The sequence below is a fragment of the Maylandia zebra genome, linkage group LG3, assembly GCF_041146795.1.
Source record: "Maylandia zebra isolate NMK-2024a linkage group LG3, Mzebra_GT3a, whole genome shotgun sequence".
Taxonomy (NCBI): Eukaryota; Metazoa; Chordata; class Actinopteri; order Cichliformes; family Cichlidae; genus Maylandia; species Maylandia zebra.
Genome location: NC_135169.1, coordinates 38,739,415 through 38,748,445, shown reverse-complemented (window position 1 = coordinate 38,748,445; position 9,031 = coordinate 38,739,415). Strand labels below are relative to the sequence as shown.

General features: G+C 40.2%; 1 long non-coding RNA gene across 1 annotated transcript; it reads left to right on the top strand.

Moving 5' to 3' along the window:
- The first annotated feature begins 3,744 nt into the window (after window positions 1-3,744).
- LOC106675466 (uncharacterized) lies at window positions 3,745-4,335 on the top strand. Its single transcript, XR_001341934.4, has 3 exons — window positions 3,745-3,790; window positions 3,866-3,927; window positions 4,208-4,335. It is a non-coding gene; the product is annotated as an uncharacterized LOC106675466 (long non-coding RNA).
- The last annotated feature ends 4,696 nt before the right edge of the window (window positions 4,336-9,031 follow it).

Genomic DNA, 9,031 nt, shown 5'->3' with positions numbered 1-9,031 from the left:
AAAGAAAGAGGGAAAGAGAAACAGCTGAGAAGAGGGACGGGGGAGAAGGGCAAAAGACAAAAACCAACAGAACGGGCAGAGAAAAAAAAATTCCAGTTTCCAACAATGGTGGCAGCTACTTAGTTTTAATATCACTCTTATTTGTCTTTCTGGGTCGCAAAAAACTTTTAACATATTTTTAGGTGAGAATGTGGCTGTGTAAACTTCAAATATCTGAGCCAACTGACACATTGTTTTCAAACCCCCGCGGTCTTTCGCTACTCGGGTTAAACATGATATATAAGTCACTTTGATAACTTAAAAATGTTATTGTTTGGCTTTTTCAGTGTTTTATTTGTTCGTGAGTAAATCGGTTTGGCTGAGATTAAAGTTATTAGATTAGATTAAACTTTATTAATCCCTCAGGAGGGTTCCTCCGGGGTTTTCACACAGCTGAATAAACGTCAAACAGAAGTGTGAGACGGTCGAGAGTTTACGTCAGCGCCCGGTTGTATTCACCCTCCACCGAGGGAGCTCGTGACGTACAACCCGGCTTTCTTTAGACCGCGAAGGCCAGGTCTTCAGGTGGACCCATATGGAAAAGATATGTATAAATCTTATAAAGTTTGTATCTGTCTTGTGTGAAACTTGTATGAAAAGCATATAAGTGTGAAAACAGATATAAGATCCCTTAAAAAATTATATAATGAAACTTGTATGTTTTGGATACTTACTAAAACAATGTATGAAAGTAATGTGAAAGTGGCCACTTTCATGAGTAAATCATGTAAGCCTTATTTGATTTACTCATGAAAGTGGCCACTTTCATGAGTAATCACATATAAGTTTTTACTATTTCTTTTCCGTATGGGGAAGCAGCCTCTGAATTTGGACACCCGTTTCCGGGCCGGCCAATAATAACAGTGATTTAACGTATTTTATCCGATAAATAAACCCTGTAAAATGTATTTATCACCCCCCCAACAGACCTTTTGAATGTCTCCCTAGTAGGCTACGGCCACAACACCTCACTCTTGGAGCACTTTTTTGCCACATGTATCTCAAACCACGTCTCAGCTGTTTGTGGAGGTAAATTACTTCCGCACAATTACGCTCAGCCATTGTTGTGAGTGCTCACGCCAAGGCGCTGCGAGACATTTATACAGCCGTATTTCGCACATGACTATGAAAGGCGGAAGAGGAAGTAGTTCCTTTGAATGTAGACAATCCGAATGTTATAGTTTCTTTCCACTGTGTTCCTGATAATGATAAACTACAAATTTACTCTAAATTACTAAAATATCGATATTTTAATGTGAGAATCGATTCTAGAACATAAATGATTGGTATCGGAGGAATCGATATTTCAGGATTGATCCGCACATCACTACTGCTAACTGTGCAGGGGCTGGTGAAGCAAAGTTTCTTTCTTATTCTATTTTAAAATGTCTAGCTTTTAACAAATAATTATTCGAATCTTACAACCAAAGTTTTCATCTGATGTCACATGTATAGAAATCCATTATTGTACATAGTAATTTTTTTCAGGGTCCCAACATAATTTCTTCAGAAGTAAGTACTGTATATCATCGGTGTTGGTCAAGTTACTTGAAAAAAGTAATCAGTAACTAATTACTGATTACTTCATCAAAAAGGTAATCCGGTTACTTTACTGATTACTTATTTTCAAAAGTAATTAGTTACTTTTTAAAAACATGATTTACAACCTGAATAGGTGATAAAGCGATAGATCTTTCAGCCCAATTCTACTTTTTCTGTTTTTTTTGTTTTGTTTTTTTTTCCTTGGAAGTGACATCAGAAACAGCAGCATGTGACATCACGTGATGGCGGAGCTTCAGTTCATCCTTTGTCATCCTTTTTTTTTTTTTTTTTTTTTTTAATAGGACAGGGGGAAAGAATGAAAGAAAGAGGGGGAGAGGAAGAAAGAAAACCAAAGGGGAGAAGAGATGGTGAGAAGGGGGGGAAGAGAGAAAAAAAACAAACAAACAAAAAACAAAAAAAAAAAACTCCTGGGTCACCTGTATGGAGAGAAAGAAAAACAAAAAAAACAGGGGAGACAGCAAACAACAAAGAGCAACATAATAATAATAATAATAAAAAAAAAAGCACCATCACAATAAACTAGCTAGTCTTAGATATCAATAGTTACTAAATAATAAACGATATTGTGCAGCACGCAAGATAGACAGCGCACAGTGTGCTTTGAGGCAGCAGCCAAGAAAGCTGTAGTCCGCATCTGTGAATACCCATGTGTACACCTGTGTGCATACCTGTGTGGATCAGCATGCTTGCATTCCAAAGGTTTCTCCATGTAATGATCTGCTAGAGAGTGTGGGGAGCCACAGCCCTGTCCTCTATGGTATCAAGCAGGTATGGAGGAGATCAAAACTCCAGACATCCAGAGGCCCCCAGAACACAAGAGACCAAGGAAGACCCACAGAGGGGCAGCCGCGCCACTGTCCCAGTAAGAGCTAAGGAGAGTCCCAGATGAGAGCTCATTCAGCAGCCGCGGAGCAGAAGCCAGGGGGAGTTGCAGTGACGCGCCCGTGAGCTCCGCCGGCAGCCAGCTGTGCCTGAGTGACCGAGCCCCAGGCCGAGAGGCCGGGGGCACCCCACCTCCAAAGTGGCCCGAGCGAGCCCCAATAAGCGGCCGCCAAGGAGTGAGCCGGTGTGTACCCGGACGCCCACCCCCAGATACAAAGAACCACCAACGCACCGATACTTGAGGGAGTCCGCCACCGGCAGGGGAAGTGGTGGTGGGTGGAGATAGGCCTCCAAACCTTGGAGGGCCCGAGATGTCCCCAGAGAGGTGGCGTCTGATACCCAACCTGACATATAGACACAGACATACAGGCACACACAGACACAAACATCCATTCCCACCCTCATGCTCTCATATGTACTTCACACTCAACCGACGTGGAGACAGACATAAAGGGACGCTGTATACACGATCACACTCCCCAAGCGTACTCTACTAACCGGGTCTAGGTACCCTTGCCCCTGGAGGGGGGAACTGCACCCAGACCCAGGTGGTGTTACCCTTTTCCCTGCGGTGGGGGGAGGCAGACCACCCCGACTCCGCAGCAGCAGGGAGGCCCCAGACCGCAGTCGGACGGCCCACTCCTCCTAGCCCCCCAATTCTACTTTTTCTGCATAATCCATCATACATAATGTAATCAAATGGAAAAGTCTTTTTAAAACTTGTTTTGTTAGTTTTAATCTTTTAACTTTATGCATCAAGTAAAAATTTAATTATATGCCCCATTCTCTGACTTGAAGAAATTAGTTTAACATTTAAACCTATTTTCTGCCCATTCCAGCACATAAAATAAAATATTTTTTGTGTTTACACTCACTCTTTCAAATAGATGCAAGTAAAACACAGCAGAAAATAAATAAAGTCAAAGACTAGCGGTCCTGTTGCTCTATTTTCACCTGTAAAGCAGGAGTGGCGTAGGCGGAGGTTTACCCTGGTGCAGGTGTGCCGGAGCGGTCAGTGGAAGAATCCGCAAGTTTCTCTGTGAGTTTCCCATTATGTCGTAGCGCACTCGGTGCTTGTGTAACCCACATAAAAATAAAAAGAACTGCATTTATAACTAAATTGGAATCTTAAATTTCAACCGGAGTGTGTCCGTGAAGGCATCGCGACGCGTTGTGACGCACGCCACGCCGCGAGTCTGCACATGCCTGTTGTGACCAATCACATTCGCAAGGCACCGATATATGCCTTCCGGGTTGTCACCTCGAAACGACGCGGGGGAGAGGCGTTAGCGGATGGAAGCAACAGGTACGTGGGGCGAGCGCTTTTCGCTGTTTACTATCTTGACTTGTTTTTGAATTAATTGTGGATTGCGTTCAACAGTATTTTGATACCGCCGCGGGTAGATGCGTGGGGCTCGTATGTGACATCGCACGTAGTGAATGGTGAGTTGAGTCTGAATGTTTGTTTGTATTTGTAACCTGTATCAGTATGCCAGTGCTATTAGCTGATGGGATAGCTAAGGCTGAGGCTTACTGCATTACTACTACTCTCACTTTACGTGGCTGTAGTTTTGTTATTTGAGATTGTCATTTATTTTAATTCATTACAATGGTTGGATATGTATTTGTTGTATTTTCTCATGAACTTTATTGTGTACACTGGAACTAAAGCTAGCTTGGGAAATTTAGATGAATTTTGCTAATAGTGGTCCTGTGATTATAGTGCAGGCTAGTGGTGCCCTGGAGAGACCACAGCGACACCACTACTTTGGATGGCGAGCTAGGCCCAACGAGCCAGAACCCCAGCTACAACTTCCTGCGGTCTGGTAGGAGGCTGCTGCGGCCTACACTCTCCCCCCTGGTTTTCAGTCCCCCAAATCTCACTTTCGAGATCTCAGTCTTGGAATCTCAGTTCTGATCATCACACTTCCAATTTCAACCTGTTACAGACTGTCATACGCGTTGTACTTATATCAATCATGAAATAGCAACTTTATGGACATTGTCTGTCGGGGGTTGGAGGAGGTTGCTGCACCGCTGTGCAGCGGATATTTTACAAGCTTGAATTATGTTTTATCTTTTCCCTGTCTGCAGAATTTGTAAATATTGGTATTTGGTAATTTCACTTTATTTTCACTATAAATAATAACTGTAATCATAATATCTGTGGTTGTATGTTTATTGTACTTCACTCACCTCCTAGAGCCGAATCTGATATCTTCTGAATTAGCCCAACTACTCTTAACCAACTTAAATTATTTTAGCTTATGTACTTGCTACACTTGCTTGGAAGTTTAGGGTTTTTTTTTTGCTGTAAAAAGAAGTTTTCTTCCCACGCCTGAGCCAAGGTGTGAAACTGGGTGTGGGTCCCAATCAGCCACCCACGCCCAGTTTCACACCTTGGCTCAGGCAATTAGAGGATCATCAGGGGGTCCTTTTGTCCCTCTGTGGGGGGTTACTCCCACTAGGTTTATATCTGGGACTCTCCACCATTTGACCTTAGAACTGAAGAAGCTTCTCGGATGAGAGGTGAAACGTCTTCAAGCAACTTAAAGAAGTCCAGACGCTTTTCTTTGCAAGCTCCTTTGACTACGATGACCTGGATGACTGAGAACCTTCACAGACATATTGTCAGATGAGATTAAATGTAACAGCCAGTGGCACATTAAACCTTAAAATGGTGAGCAGTGTTTTTGCTTTTATTCTGGGGATTTGTGTGACAAAACTATGCATGAATTGCTTCAAGGTAAATTTCTCTCATTTAGTAGGTTTTCTAATTGGCAGTGACATGTATATAAACCTTGACGTATACAAATGTACTGTTAATGATGAATCAGTTCATACTATGGAAGAAATATAGTATCATCATAATTCAACTATTTTTAGATATTGAATTTATAACACAGAATTTTTGTTGGAAACAAGAATGGCATTTGGTGAAGGGGTAAAATACACCATGAATAAAGCCATAGAGTGAATGGCTGCCTTGGTTGCAGAACGGCCTGATTTAATGACAAGAACGGGGAAGAGTGAGGTGAAGTGAACCAAAGCCACAAAACACGGTCAGACAAGGCGGGAAAAGGGCAGTGATCTGTCCGTCAGTATGAAGTTGGTGTGTGCTTTGGTGAACAAAAACTCCAGACCGGTAGCAGGAAGATGGGAGACTCGTGTTTCACTGAAATAGTGGTGAATTAAAACATCCTTTGTTGGGGAAATTTAGGTGTAAATATTAAAACAGAAATATAGGATTAATATAACATACAATTAGGGATAAATGTAAGGAACACAATGTAAATTATATTGTAAAGTCATTAAAACAGCATACTCTGATTAAAAGAAACATGTAATTGGGTAGGATAATAATAATAATAATAATAATAATATTGAGAAACACGTACAAGATGGGCATGTATACTTGTACCCAGAATTTAACAACTATAAAGTTGCAGCATGCCAGACCATCTTGATTGAATGTAACTTTGCTCCGCACAAGTTTTATGGTAGACATATTCATATTGGTATCTAATAAATGATTAATTCTTAGATTTTATCGAACGTTAATTTATAAATTGTTTCTGTCTTTATGTGTTTGTTTCAGATTATGCAAGATGAAATTATTCAGTCAGCAAGACACTTGCTGCAGTTGCAGACATCATCCAACCGAACCATCCGTTCAGCAAGAAATGACCAGGTGAAAAAGTCATAAACTAAACACTCTGCATGAGCATGGAATTTAGGATGCAACTTTATATCTTACCTGCTCTACACTCGGGGCTTGAATTAAAACAACAGTCAATCACATAAAAAATACTTTTGGTAGTTCTTTTTTTTTTTTTTCCCGATATTTTTATTAAAGTTTTTGCATCGACTTTTACAAAAGACAAATTGAACAATATGCCGTTTTCTTTTTAAAGAACATAAAGCAATATAAGACATACACTCCCACCTCATAATTATAGCAGTACCAGTGGGTGTACAAACAGAAAAAGGAAAAAATCCAATCTAATAATACTAGTAACAAACCCTAGGGTACAAGACAACAGTTCCTGAGTGTACAAGGGAGATGTGGAGAGTATCCAAAACCCCCACCTCCACACAGACACATAAAAACCAAAACACACAAACAAACAAAAAAAAACCAAAAAAAAAACCCCACACATGATAAGTGGTCAGCTTAGTTATAGGGATAAATCAATTCTGTTAGAGAAAAGAAATATGTATAAAGTAGTTAAATAAATACCATCATAGGACGCAGGCACAATAGAATCCATATACTTAAACTTAGGCCTCTTACTTGAACATAAGATAAGAAAAAATAAAATATGATAGAGTCTGAGCTGGCTAATTGGGAGCATTGCGAGACCGCAAAGTCTGAACATGGTCAAAAAAGGGTTGCCAGGTCTTAAAAAATTTGGCCGTAGACCCGCGCAGGGTGAATTTAATCTTTTCGAGTTTGCTAAAATGCAGAACGTCTCTGATCCAGATTTCCCAGGATGGGGCAGAAGGGGACTTCCAACATAGCAATACTACTTTTGGTAGTTCTGTGCCTCTGTCTCTCTCCTCCAAACCCAGATGGCTGCTGGTACTGAACCGGGTTCTGGTTCTGCTTGAGGTTTCTTCTTGTTAAAGGGGAGTTTTTCCTTTGCACTATCGCTTCATGCTGCTCAGTGTGAGGGATTGTTGAGGTTGAGTCCATATGTCCTGGGAATAACTGTTGGGCAATGACACCATGCAATCTTCTGGGATTCCTTAGATAAAAAACCTGTGAACCGCACTTGTCCTTGGTCTTCACAGCTCACCTTTTTACAGTTTATTGAATCAAAATGCTCCAGTTTAGGCTTAGACATGATGTCCAAAACTTGAGGATAACTCTGGCCAATCTAATTCCAAGTAGAGGCTATTATGTTTCAAACGTGCTTGATTAGAAATCTCAGTCAATCCTACATCAATCAAAACAATGCCACCAGGCATTTATGGTGACAGAATAAATTAAGCGAGTTATTTTCATAAGTATTACAAAAATTTAATATGTGAAATGTAACTTAACACAAAAAATTTTAAATGTCTTTTAAAATCTAAACACATAAGGAGTGTAGATAAAACACAATGTAAACTAAATTAACCCTTTAAAGCCGGTCAGAGCGGGCACGCTGTTTTGCGTAACTATTTTTAAATCCCGGTAGCACTGCAACCACGTAAGCTAGCGCAATAATTTTTTTTGCATATGAAACTGGAGGAGTTGTACTTACATCTTATGTCATCTGCTTGTCCAAGGTCATGGTTTCCTTCCACATATAGCTTTGCAAAAATTGCATAAAAACCACTTGCAGCAACAAAAACATAATATTCCAAAAACACGCTTTGCCGATCTGATCAGCTGTTCGTAACACTTCCTACGTTGGAATAGATGTCAGCGCGAACTATCTCATGTCCGCCATTACCTGCCCAAAACCGGAAGTGGCGTCATTTTCGCGGAAATGTAGTTTTTTTTTTTTTTTTACCTTGATGGCCTCACCAGCCTAAACTGGTGTTTTTAAAAGTTATCTTTGACTTTATGACTTTCTGAATAGTTTCTGGGATGCTTAGAACTCAAATTGCACTGCTGGAAATAGTTTATTTTGATGCACATGCTGTTTAATTTGCATTATAATATTTATTTTCATTTTTCCTGCAGTATATAAAAATTGTGTATTTCAAAAATAAAACTATGAAGACACTCAAAATAAATTTCCTGTGGTGGGAAACTATTTTGTGCAACTTTTTGGAATTTACAGTTTTGAGGGATAAACCTCTTAACCTTCTTATTATGTTAAGGGTCAATTTGACCCATTCCAGTTTTTGTGTTGACCAAAGTACTGGTCATCCTTTCTTTTTCTTCATGAAAGCTTATGACTTTTCCTTATCTGGGGTCATGAACTGGTGTGTAAAATATGGACACTTTGATGTGTCCTGGAATGTCTCTGCAGTGTTTGTATACAAAGATGATGTTGCGGGTCATTTTGACCCGCACACTTTTATGTAAGTAAAAAGTTGTTCAGATCCAAAATAAACATTTCTCTTTGATGTACTTTGTTTTGACTGCTTCTGAATATACATTCAGACCCAGGTGTGCATGCAAGAAACGTTCTCTCCCCTATTCTTTTCACTGTTCTCATGTCATTTCAACACACCAAAAATGAGCTCCAGAAGGTTGACGACTGAAGAAGCTTTATCACTGCTTTTCAACTGGGATAGTGATGAAGAAGAAGATGTTTCAGAGACTGAGGACAATGTTATTGATGATCCAGACTGACAATTTTCAGACGAGGAGGAGAGTGTGCCGCCATCTCTACATCAAATGAAAACCAAGGAATGCAGCAATCATCATCCACAGAGGAGACATGGACATCTAAAGATGGTAATATAAAATGGTCATTATCACCACACCGAAGTCAAGGCAGGCTGTCATCTTCTAATATCATCAAAATGACTCCTGGTCCTACAAGATTTGCCATCACACGAGTTGATGATATTCAATCAGCATTTCAACTCTTCATATCCCCTCCAA